Here is a 14647-nt window from a genome sequence, read left to right as displayed (position 1 = left end):
AAGCAGGAATTCGTTCCATATTGCACATCTTCATGTATAGATGCATGCAAAGGTATTCCAGATGAATATAATTGTAATATTATGTTGAATTTCATTTCTGTAACAATATTATGTTTTCTTTGATTTTCTTTATGCTCATTTTAATTTACATATCATTTATTGAAGTTGAGGTCAGTTTGTGATGAAGTCAACATGATCCTGATAGAATTGAGATCTCATCAGGATGAATATAAGATTTTTGCATTGCTCAGGTTCTGTTTGAATACAGTTCCAAATTTGAATGGTATCCAGAAGACTGTGAAGCCCTTGTGCACACAGAACGATGTATAATTCAATTTCTGAATTTATTTGGCTAATTTTTTTCCCCAACAATTTAGTGCTATGAGTAGAATATGAACAGTATGGCAGTCGATTTATTCATTTCTGCAACATAGCACGCACTTTCATCATAAATCGATTGAGATTGTTTAATAAATGGGAATTCATTCCAAATTAAATATCATCGTCTAAAGATACATCCATTGATGCACATAAACATCCAAAGAAACATACAATCATGCACATGTCAGCATATGCTAATAACAAGTTAGCTATTGTACATGAAAACAAATATAGTGTAAGAACTATAGCCATACATTGCCAGTTCAATGTTAAGAATTTGGTTATAGTATTAGAGAGGATTCACCTGTGAAGTAAATTTGGTGCAAGGTCTTCATTACAACTATTTGTATCATCATATTCCTATATATACTTATGTTACTCAGTACTATCATTTTGATCTGTATTTCTTCTTTTTCATCATATTCTTGATAAAACAGATGGTAAGTATTATATGAATACATTTGTACTACCTTCTCTAAAATGTCATCATCACAACAGTGCAGACGAATAGAAAATCAATTTTTCTCTTCCATTGGCCATTCTTTTCTTTGTAAAATGGTCCCTAAGAGAAAATGTTTGAAGTAAACTCAGGACAATTTGATAGAAGGAAGAATAAATTTTGTTTTAGTGAGGAGAACTTAAGTTGATATTATAGAGTCAGATAGCAAAGAAATTCCAGATCAATTTAATAGTGATGTTATGTTGAATTTTGTTTCTCTAACAATGTTATGTTTTGTTTGTTTTTCTTTATAGAATATCATTTTCTTTTCCGTATCAGTTGGTGAATTTAAGGTCAGTTTGTGATGAAGTCTACATGGTCCTGATGGAATTAAGATCTTATCTGGATGAATATTAGATTTTTGAATTGCTCAGATTCTGTTTTAATAGTTGCCAATTTTTGTGGTATCCTGGGAACTGAGAAGCCCTTGTGTACACACAATGATTAATTGTATAATTCAGTTTCTGGTTTTATCTAATTTTCTTTGAATTTCCAAAGAATTGAGTGGCATGAAGCAGTATTTAAGCACTTAATGGAAATAGATGAATTCCTTTGTGCACCATAACATGTATTTTGATCATAAATTGGTTCAGATTACTTAATAAGCAGGAATTCATTCCAAATTGCACATCTTCATGTATAGATGCATGCATTGATACACATGAACATCCACACAAACATACAATCATGCTAATCTCGGCATATTCTGGGAACAAATTGGCAGTTCTACATGGAAACACATATAGTGTAAGAAATATAGCCATACATAGTCTGTTCAGTGTTAGGAATTTGGTTATATTCTTAGAGAGCATTCAGCTATGAAGTAAATTTGGTGCAAGTTCTCCATTGCAACAATTTGTACCATATTCCATTATATACTTATGTTACTCAATAGTATCATGTTGTTTTGTATTTCTTCTTTTTCATCATATCCTTGATAAAACATATTAAGTATTACGTGAATATATGTCTACTACTTTTTCTATAAAGTCGTCATCGAAACAGTACAAAGGAATCGAAAATCAATTTTTCATTTCTATTGGCCATTCTTTTGTTTGTAAAATGGTCCCTAAGAGAAAATGAAGTAAACTGAAATAAATTTGATAGAATGAAGAATGATTTTTTTTTTTTGCTAAAGAGAAGATTAGTTGGTATTATAGAGTCAGATAGCAAACTTATTCCAGATGAATATAATAGTAATGTTATGTTAATTTCATTTGTTACAATATCATGTTTTCTTTGATTTTCTTTATGCTCATTTTAATCTCCGTATCATTTATTGAATTTGAGGTCAGTTTGTGATGAAGTCAACATGATCCTGATGGAACTGAGATCTCATCAGGATGAATATTAGATTTTTGAATTGCTCAGATTCTGTCTGAATACCGTTCTAAATGTATATGGTATCCAGGAGACTGCAATGCCTTTGTGCACACACTATGATGTGTAATTCAATTTCTGATTTTATTTGGCTAATTTCCTTTGATTTTCCCAACAATTGAGTGCTATGAGTAGAATATGAAGACTTTATTGGTGTAGATTTATTCATTTTTGCAACATAGCATGCACTTTCATCATAAGTCGGTTGAGATTGTTTAATAAATGGGAATGCATTCCAAATTAAATATCATCATGTATAGATAGAACCATGCATTGATACACATAAACATCCAAAGAAACATACAATCATGCAAATGTCAGCATATGCTATTAACAAGTTGGCTATTGTCCATGAAAACAAATATAGTGTATGAACTAAAGCCATACATAGCCTGTTCTATGTTAGGAATTGGATTATATTATTAGAGAGAATTCAGCTGTGAAATAAATTTGGTGTAAGTTCTCCATTACAACAATTTGCATCATCATATTCCTATATATACTCATCATGGTCAGTACTATCATGTTGTTCTGTATTTCTTCTTTTTCATCATATCCTTGATAAAACAGATGGTAAGTATTATATAAATACATTTGTACTACCTTCTCTAAAAAGTCATCATCACAACAGTGCAGAAGAATAGAAAATCAATTTTTCTCTTCCATTGGCCATTCTTTCCTTTGTAAAATGGTCCCTAAGAGAAACTGTTTGAAGCAAACTCAGGACAATTTGATAGAAGGAAGAATACATTTTGTTTTAGTGAAGAGAACTTAAGTTGATATTATAGAGTCAGATAACAAAGAAATTCCAGATCAATTCAACAGTGATGTTACGTTGAATTTTGTTTCTCTAACAATGTTATGTTTTGATTGTTTTTCTTTATAAAATATCATTTTCATTTCCGTATCAGTTAGTGAATTTAAGGTCAGTTTGTGATGAAGTCTACATGGTCCTGATGGAATTGAGATCTTATCTGGATGAATATTAGATTTTTGAATTGCTCAGATTCTGTTTTAATAGTTGCAGATTTTTGTGGTATCCTGGGAACTGTGAAGCCCTTGTGCACACACAATGATTAATTGTGTAATTCAGTTTCTGGTTTTATCTAATTTTCTTTAAATTTCCAAAGAATTGAGTGGCATGAAGCAGTATTTAAGCACTTAATGGAAATAAATGAATTCCTTTGTGCACCATAACATGTATTTTGATCATAAATTGGTTCAGATTACTTAATAAGCAGGAATTCATTCCAAATTGCACATCTTCATGTACAGATGCATGCATTGATACACATGAACATCCACACAAACATACAATCATGCTAATCTCGGCATATTCTGGGAACAAATTGGCAGTTCTACATGGAAACACATGTAGTGTAAGATATATAGCCATACATAGTCTGTTCAGTGTTAGGAATTTGGTTATATTCTTAGAGAGCATTCAGCTATGAAGTAAATTTTTTGCAAGTTCTCCATTACAACAATTTGTATCATATTTCATTATATACTTATGTTTCTCAGTAGTATCATGTTGTTTTGTATTTCTTCTTTTACATCATATCCTTGATAAAGCAGATTAAGTATTATATGAATATATGTCTACAACTTTTTCTATAAAGTCGTCATCGAAACAGTACAAAGGAATCGAAAATCAATTTTTCACTTATATTGGCCATTCTTTTGTTTGTAAAATGGTCCCTAAGAGAAAATGAAGTAAACTGAAATAAATTTGATAGAAGGAAGAACTTTTTTTTTTGCTAAAGAGAAGATTAGTTGGTATTATAGAGTCAGATAGCAAAGTTATTCCAGATGAATATAATAGCAATGTTAAGTTGAATTTCATTTCTGTTACAATATTATGTTTTCTATGATTTGCTTTATGCTCATTTTAATCTCCGTATCATTTATTGAATTTGAGGTCAGTTTGTGATGAAGTCAACATGATCCTGATGGAACTGAGATCTCATCAGGATGAATATTAGATTTTTGAATTGCTCAGATTCTGTTTGAATAGAGTTCTAAATTTGTATGTTACCCAGGAGACTGTAAAGCCTTTGTGCACCCACTATGATGTGTAATTCAATTTCTGATTTTATTTGGCTAATTTCCTTTGATTTTCCCAACAATTGAGTGCTATGAGTAGAATATGAAGACTTTATGGGTGTAGATTTAGTCATTTTTGCAACATAGTATGCACTTTCATCATAATTCGGTTGAGATTGTTTAATAAATGGGAATGCATTCCAAATTAAATATCATCATGTATAGATAGATGCATGCATTGATACACATAAACATCCAAAGAAACATACAATCATGCAAATGTCAGCATATGCTATTAACAAGTTGGCTATTGTACATGAAAACAAATATAGTGTATGAACTATAGCCATACATAGCCTGTTCAATGTTAGGAATTGGATTATATTATTAGAGAGGATTCAGCTGTGAAATAAATTTAGTGCAAGTTCTCCATTACAACAATTTGCATCATCATATTCCTATATATACTCATCTTGGTCAGTACTATTTTTTTCTTTTGTATTTCTTCTTTTTCATCATATCCTTGTTAAAACAGACGGTAAGTATTATATGAATACATTTCTATTACTTTCTCTAAAAAGTCATCATTGCAACAGTACAAAAGATTAGAAAATCAATTTTTCCCTTCCATTTACCATTCTTTTCTTGGTAAAATGGTCCCTAAGAGAGAATGTTTGAAGTAAACTGAAGTAAATTTGGTAGAAGGAAGAGTGGATTCTGTTTTAGTAAAGAGAACTTAAGTTGGTATTATAGTCAGATAGCAAAGAAATTCCAGAAGTATTTAATAGTAATGTTATGTTGAATTTTCTATCTATAACAATGTTATGTTTTGTTTGTTTTTTTTCTTTCTAAAAGATCATTTTAATGTCCGTATCAGTTATTGAATTTGAGGTCAGTTTGTGATGAAGTTAACCTGATCCTGATGGAATTGATATCTCATCAGGATGAATATTAGATTTTTGAATTGCTCAGATTCTGTTTTAAAACAGTTCCAAATTTATGTGGTATCCTTGGAACTGTGAAGCATTGTGCACACACAATGATTTATTATATAATTAAGTTTCTGGTTTTATATAATTTTCTTTGAATTTCCAAGAAACTAAGTGACATGAAGCAGCATTTAAGCACTTAATGGAAATAGATTAATTCCTTTGTGCATCATAACATGTATTTTGATCATAAATTAGTTGAGATTAATTAATAAGCAGGAATTCATTCCAATTTGCACATCTTCATGTATAGATGCATGCATTACATAAACAGCCATAGAAACATACAATCATGCTAATCTTAGCATATTCTGGGAACAAATTGGCTAATCTATATGGAAACAAATATAGTGTCTGAAATTAGCCATACATAGTCTGTTCAGTGTTAGGAATTTGGTTATATTCTTAGAGAGGATTCAGCTATGAAGTAAATTTGGTGCAAGTTCTCCATTGCAACAATTTGTATCATATTCCATTATATACTTATGTTACCCAATAGTATCATGTTGTTTAGTATTTCTTCCTTTTCATCATATCCTTAATAAAACAGATGGTAAATATTATATGAATACATTTCTACTATCTTCTCTAAAAAGTCATCATCAGAACTGTACAAAAGTGGAGCAAATAAATTTTTCCTTTCCACTGGCCATTCTTTTCTTTGTAAAATGGTTACTAAAACAAAATGTTTGAAACAAACTGAAGAACGTTGTATAGAAGGAAGAAAGAATTGTGTTTTAGTGAAGAGAACATAAGTTGGTATTATAGAGTCAGATAGGAAAGAAATTCCAGATGAATTTAATAGTAATGTTATGTTGAATTTCATTTCTTTGACATTATTATGATGTTTTAATTGTTTTTCTTTATAAAAGATCATTTTAATTTCCGTATCATTTATTGAATTTGATGTCAGTTTGTGATGAAGTCAACATGATCCTGATGGATTTGAGATCTTATCAGGATGAATATTAGATTTTTGAATTGCTCAGATTCTGTTTTAATACAGTTCCAAATGTATGTGGTATCTTGGGAATTGTGAAGCCTTTGTGTACACACAATGATTTATTGTATAATTCATTTCCTGGTTTTATCTAATTTTCTTTGAATTTCCAAACAATTGAGTGGCATGAAGCAGTATTTAAGAACTTAATGGAAATAGATTAATTCCCTTGTGCAACATAACACGTATTTTGATCATAAATTAGTTGAGATTAATTAATAAGCAGGAATTCATTCCAAGTTGCACATCTTCATGTATAGATGCATGCAAAGGCATTCCAGATGAATATAATAGTAATGTTATGTTGAATTTCATTTCTGTAACAATATTATGTTTTCTTTGATTTTCTTTATGCTCATTTTAATTTCCATATCATTTATTGAAGTTGAGGTCAGTTTGTGATTAAGTCAACATGATCCTGATGGAATTGAGATCTCATCAGGATGAATATAAGATTTTTGAATTGCTCAGATTCTGTTTGAATACAGTTCCAAATTTGAATGGTATCCAGAAGACTGTGAAGCCTTTGTGCACACACAACGATGTATAATTCAATTTCTGATTGTATTTGGCTAATTTCCTTTGATTTTCCCAACAATTGAGTGCTATGAGTAGAATATGGAGACTTTATGGGTGTAGATTTAGTCATTTTTGCAACATAGCATGCACTTTCATCATAAGTCGGTTGAGATTGTTTAATAAATGGGAATGCATTCCAAATTAAATATCATCATGTATAGATAGATGCATGCATTGATACACATTGCATTGATACACATGCATTGATAAACATCCAAAGAAACATACAATCTTGCAAATCTCAGCATATTCTGGTAACACGTTGGCTATTCTACATGGAAACAAATATAGTGTAAGAAATATAGCCATACATAGTCTTTTTAGTGTTAGGAATTTGGTTATATTATTAGAGAGGATTCAGCTATGAAGTAAATTTGGTGCAAGTTCTCCATTACAACAATTTCTATCATCATATTATTTATACCCTTATGTTACTCAGTACTATCATGTTGTTTTATATTTCTTCTTTTTCATTATATCCTTGATAAAACAGACTGTAAGTATTATATGAATAAATTTTCATTACTGTCTCTAAATTGTCACTATGGCAACAGTACACAAAAGTTGAAAATCAAATTTTCCTTCAATTGAACATTATGTATTCTACAAATTTATCCCTGAGAGAAAAAGTTAGAAGCATAGCATATAAACTTTAATACAAGGAAGGATGGATTTTGTCCTACCGTAGAATGGATAAGTTGGTATGATATATTAGACTCAGATGACAGAGAAATTCTAGACGAATATAATAGTTATACTGTTATCTTGATTTTTCTTTGTGTAACATTATTATTTTTTGTTTATTTTTCTTTGTTATTGAACATTGTAATTTCGATATCATTCATTGAATTTCATGCTTGTTCTCAAGTCATCATGATGTGATGGAATTGAGACCTAATTAGAATGAATATTGGATTTTTTAATTGCTCAGATTCTCTTTGAATACATTTTTAAAATGATGTGGTATCCAGGTGAATCTAAAGCCTTTGTGCACACACAACGATTTATTTGTGTAATTCAATTCCTGATTTTATTTGTCTAATTTTCATTGATTTTCCCAACAATTGAGTGCTATGATCAGGATATGAAGACTTTATGGAAAAAAATAAATCCTTTGTGCAACATAACATTCATTTTCATTATAAATTGGTCGAGATTGATTAATAACCAGTAATTCATTCTAAATTAAATATCATCATGTATAGAGGCATGCATTGATACACATAAACATCCAAAGAAACATGCAATCATACTAATGTCACCATATCCTACGAACAAGTTGGCTATTGTACATGAACACAAATATAGCGTAAGATCTATAGCCATGTATAGCCTATTGAGTGTTAGGAATTTTGGTTACATTATTAGAGAGGATTCAGCAATGAAGTAAATTTGGTGCCAGTTCTCCATTACAATAATTTATGTCATATTCCTTTATATTCTGATATTACTCAGTAGTATCATGTTATTTTGTATTTCTTCTTTTTCATCATATCCTTGACAAAACAGTCGGTAAGTATTATATGAATACATGTCTACTACCGTCTCTAAAATGTCACTGTAGCAACAGGACACAAAAGAAGAAAATCAATTTTTCCCTTCCATTGAACCTTATTTTCTATTCAATTTAATCCCTGAGAAAAAAAAAAGAAGCATACGGGTCAAAGTTTGATACAATGTAGGATGGATTTTGTTCTACTGTAGAAAAGACAAGTTGGTATGATATATTAGACTCAGATGATAGAGAAATTCCAGATGCCTTCAATAGTTATATTGTTATCATGATCTTTGTTTGTGTAACATTATTATGTTTTGTTTATTTTTCTTCATTACAGAACATTGTAATGTTGATATCATTCATTGAATTTCCTGTTTGTACGAAAGTCAACATGATGTGATGGAATTCAGATCAGATTAGAATGAATATTGAATTTTTTTACTTGCTCAGATTTTCTTTGAATACATTTACAAAAATTATGTGGTATCCAGGAGAATGTGAACCCTTTGTGCACACACAATGATTTATTGTATAATTTTGTTTCATTTTTGCAACATTTCATGCATGTTCATTATAAATTGGTTGAGATTTATTAATAACCAATAATTCATTCCAAATTATATCTCTTCATGTATAGATGCATGCATTGATTCACATAAAGATTTATAGAAACATAAAATCATGCACATGTCAGCATATCCTATTAACAAGTTGGCTATTATACATGAAAACATATAGTGTAAGAACTATAGCCATACATAGCCTGTTAAATATTAGGAATTTGGTTATATTATTAGAGAGGATTCAGCTATGAATTAAATTTGATGCAAGTTCTCCATTACAACAGTTTGTATCATCATATTCCTATATATACTTATTTTACTCAGTACTATCATTTTGATTTGTATTCTTCTTTTTCATCATATCCTTAACAAAACAGATGGTAAGAATTATATGAATACATTTCTACTACCTTCTCTAAAATGTCATCATCTGAACTGTACAAAAGTGGAGCAAATAATTTTTTCCTTTCCATTGGCCATTCTATTCTTTGTAAAATGGTCACTAAAACAAAATGTTTGAAGTAAAATGAATAACGTTGTTTAGAAGGAAGAAAGAATTGTGTTTTAATGAAGAGAACATAAGTTGGTATTATAGAGTCAGATAGCAAAGAAATTCCAGATGAATTTAATAGTAATGTTATGTTGAATTTCATTTCTAAGACATTATTATGATGTTTTTATTGTTTTCTTTATAAAAGATCATTTTAATTTCCGTATCATTTATGGAATTTGAGGTCAGTTTGTGATTAAGTCAACATGATCCTGATGGATTTGAGATCTTATCAGGATGAATATTAGATTTTTGAATTGCTCAGATTCTGTTTTAACACAGTTCCAAATTCATGTGGTATCTTGGGAATTGTGAAGCCTTGGTGCACACACAATGATTTATTGTATAATTCATTTCCTGGTTTTATCTAATTTTCGTTGAATTTCCAAACAATTGAGTGGCATGAAGCAGTATTTAAGCACTTAATGGAAATAGATTAATTCCCTTGTGCAACATAACTTGTATTTTGATCATAAATTGGTTGAGATTAATTAATAAGCAGGAATTCATTCCATATTGCACATCTTCATGTATAGATGCATACAAAGGTATTCCATATGAATGTAATAGTAATGTTATGTTGAATTTCATTTCTGTAACATCATTGTTTTCTTTGATTTTCTTTATGTTCATTTTAATTTCCATATCTTTTATTGAAGTTGAGGTCAGTTTGTAATGAAGTCAACATGATCTTGATGGAATTGAGATCTTATCAGGATGAATATTAGATTTTTGAATTGCTCAGATTCTGTTTGAATACAGTTCCAAATTTGTATGGTATCCAGGAGACTGTGAAGCGTTTGTGCACACACAGTGATGTATAAATCCAATTTCAGATTTTATTTGGCTAATATTCATTCATATTCCCAACAATTGTTTTCTATGAGTAGAATATGAAGACTTTATGGAAATATATTTATTCACTTTTGCAACATAGCATGCACTTTCATCATAAATCGGTTGAGATTGTTTAATAAATGGGAATTCATTCCAAATTAAATACCATCGTGTAAACATACGTCCATTGATACACATAAACGTCAAAAGAAACATACAATCATGCACATGTCAGCATATGCTAATAACAAGTTAGCTATTGTACATGAAAAGAAATATAGTGTAAGAACTATAGCCATACATTGCCTGTTCAATGTTCGGAATTTGGTTATAGTATTAGAGAGGATTCACCTGTGAAGTAAATTTGGTGCAAGGTCTCCATTACAACTATTTGTATCATCATATTCCTATATATACTTGTGTTACTCAGTACTATCATTTTGATCTGTATTTCTTCTTTTTCATCATATTCTTGATAAAACAGATGGTAAGTATTATATGAATACATTTGTACTACCTTCTCTAAAAAGTCATCATCACAACAGTGCAGAAGAACAGAAAAACAATTTTTCTCTTCCATTGGCCATTCTTTACTTTGTAAAATGGTCCCTAAGAGAAAAAGTTTGACGCAAACTCAGGACAATTTGATAGAAGGAAGAATAAATTTTGTTTTAGTGAGGAGATCTTAAGTTGATATTATAGAGTCAGATAGCAAAGAAATTCCAGATCAATTTAATAGTGATGTTATGTTGAATTTTGTTTCTCTAACAATGTTATGTTTTGTTTGTTTTTCTTTATAAAATATCATTTTCATTTCCGTATCAGTTGGTGAATTTAAGGTCAGTTTGTGATGAAGTCTACATGGTCCTGATGGAATTGAGATCCTATCTGGATGAATATTAGATTTTTGAATTGCTCAGATTCTGTTTTAATAGTTGCAAATGTTTGTGGTATCCTGGGAACTCTGAAGCCTTTGTGCACACACAATGATTAATTGTATAATTCAGTTTCTGGTTTTATCTAATTTTCTTTGAATTTCCAAAGAACTGAGTGGCATGAATCAGTATTTAAGCACTTAATGGAGATAGATGAATTCCCTTGTGCACCATAACATGTATTTTGATCATAAATTGGTTCAGATTACTTAATAAGCAGGAATTCATTCCAAATTGCACATCTTCATGTATAGATGCATGCATTGATACACATGAACGTCCACACAACCATATAATCATGCTAATCTCGTGATATTCTGGGAACAAATTGGCAGTTCTACATGGAAACAAATATAGTGTAAAAAATATAGCCATACATAGTCTGTTCATTGTTAGGAATTTGGTTATATTCTTAGAGAGGATTCAGCCATGAAGTAAATTTGGTGCAAGTTCTCCATTACAACAATTTGCATCATCATTTTCCTATATATACTCATCATTTTCAGTACTATCATGTTGTTCTGTATTTCTTCTTTTTCATCATATCCTTGATAAAACAGATGGTAAGTATTATATGAATACATTTGTACTAACTTCTCTAAAAAGTCATCATCACAACAGTGCAGAAGAATAGAAAATCAATTTTTCTCTTCCATTGGCCATTCTTTCCTTTGTAAAATGGTCCCTAAGAGAAACTGTTTGAAGCAAACTCAGGACAATTTGATAGAAGGAAGAATACATTTTGTTTTAGTGAAGAGAACTTAAGTTGATATTATAGAGTCAGATAGCAAAGAAATTCCAGATCAATTCAACAGTGATGTTACGTTGAATTTTGTTTCTCTAACAATGTTATGTTTTGATTGTTTTTCTTTATAAAATATCATTTTCATTTCCGTATCAGTTAGTGAATTTAAGGTCAGTTTGTGATGAAGTCTACATGGTCCTGATGGAATTGAGATCTTATCTGGATGAATATTAGATTTTTGAATTGCTCAGATTCTGTTTTAATAGTTGCAGATTTTTGTGGTATCCTGGGAACTGTGAAGCCCTTGTGCACACACAATGATTAATTGTGTAATTCAGTTTCTGGTTTTATCTAATTTTCTTTAAATTTCCAAAGAATTGAGTGGCATGAAGCAGTATTTAAGCACTTAATGGAAATAGATGAATTCCTTTGTGCACCATAACATGTATTTTGATCATAAATTGGTTCAGATTACTTAATAAGCAGGAATTCATTCCAAATTGCACATCTTCATGTACAGATGCATGCATTGATACACATGAACATCCACACAAACATACAATCATGCTAATCTCGGCATATTCTGGGAACAAATTGGCAGTTCTACATGGAAACACATGTAGTGTAAGATATATAGCCATACATAGTCTGTTCAGTGTTAGGAATTTGGTTATATTCTTAGAGAGCATTCAGCTATGAAGTAAATTTTTTGCAAGTTCTCCATTACAACAATTTGTATCATATTTCATTATATACTTATGTTTCTCAGTAGTATCATGTTGTTTTGTATTTCTTCTTTTACATCATATCCTTGATAAAGCAGATTAAGTATTATATGAATATATGTCTACAACTTTTTCTATAAAGTCGTCATCGAAACAGTACAAAGGAATCGAAAATCAATTTTTCACTTATATTGGCCATTCTTTTGTTTGTAAAATGGTCCCTAAGAGAAAATGAAGTAAACTGAAATAAATTTGATAGAAGGAAGAACTTTTTTTTTTGCTAAAGAGAAGATTAGTTGGTATTATAGAGTCAGATAGCAAAGTTATTCCAGATGAATATAATAGCAATGTTAAGTTGAATTTCATTTCTGTTACAATATTATGTTTTCTATGATTTGCTTTATGCTCATTTTAATCTCCGTATCATTTATTGAATTTGAGGTCAGTTTGTGATGAAGTCAACATGATCCTGATGGAACTGAGATCTCATCAGGATGAATATTAGATTTTTGAATTGCTCAGATTCCGTTTGAATACAGTTCTAAATTTGTATGTTACCCAGGAGACTGTAAAGCCTTTGTGCACCCACTATGATGTGTAATTCAATTTCTGATTTTATTTGGCTAATTTCCTTTGATTTTCCCAACAATTGAGTGCTATGAGTAGAATATGAAGACTTTATGGGTGTAGATTTAGTCATTTTTGCAACATAGCATGCACTTTCATCATAATTCGGTTGAGATTGTTTAATAAATGAGAATGCATTCCAAATTAAATATCATCATGTATAGATAGATGCATGCATTGATACACATAAACATCCAAAGAAACATACAATCATGCAAATGTCAGCATATGCTATTAACAAGTTGGCTATTGTACATGAAAACAAATATAGTGTATGAACTATAGCCATACATAGCCTGTTCAATGTTAGGAATTGGATTATATTATTAGAGAGGATTCAGCTGTGAAATAAATTTGGTGCAAGTTCTCCATTACAACAATTTGCATCATCATATTCCTATATATACTCATCTTGGTCAGTACTATTTTTTTCTTTTGTATTTCTTCTTTTTCATCATATCCTTGTTAAAACAGACGGTAAGTATTATATGAATACATTTCTATTACTTTCTCTAAAAAGTCATCATTGCAACAGTACAAAAGATTAGAAAATCAATTTTTCCCTTCCATTTACCATTCTTTTCTTGGTAAAATGGTCCCTAAGAGAGAATGTTTGAAGTAAACTGAAGTAAATTTGGTAGAAGGAAGAGTGGATTTTGTTTTAGTAAAGAGAACTTAAGTTGGTATTATAGTCAGATAGCAAAGAAATTCCAGAAGTATTTAATAGTAATGTTATGTTGAATTTTCTATCTATAACAATGTTATGTTTTGTTTGTTTTTTTTCTTTCTAAAAGATCATTTTAATGTCCGTATCAGTTATTGAATTTGAGGTCAGTTTGTGATGAAGTTAACCTGATCCTGATGGAATTGATATCTCATCAGGATGAATATTAGATTTTTGAATTGCTCAGATTCTGTTTTAAAACAGTTCCAAATTTATGTGCCATCCTTGGAACTGTGAAGCATTGTGCACACACAATGATTTATTATATAATTAAGTTTCTGGTTTTATATAATTTTCTTTGAATTTCCAAGAAACTAAGTGACATGAAGCAGCATTTAAGCACTTAATGGAAATAGATTAATTCCTTTGTGCATCATAACATGTATTTTGATCATAAATTAGTTGAGATTAATTAATAAGCAGGAATTCATTCCAATTTGCACATCTTCATGTATAGATGCATGCATTACATAAACAGCCATAGAAACATACAATCATGCTAATCTTAGCATATTCTGGGAACAAATTGGCTAATCTATATGGAAACAAATATAGTGTCTGAAATTAGC

This window comes from Sinohyriopsis cumingii, chromosome 12 (assembly GCF_028554795.1).
Source record: "Sinohyriopsis cumingii isolate HCF-2022 chromosome 12, ASM2855479v2, whole genome shotgun sequence".
NCBI lineage: Eukaryota > Metazoa > Mollusca > Bivalvia > Unionida > Unionidae > Sinohyriopsis > Sinohyriopsis cumingii.
Note: the sequence above shows the minus strand (reverse complement) of the source record.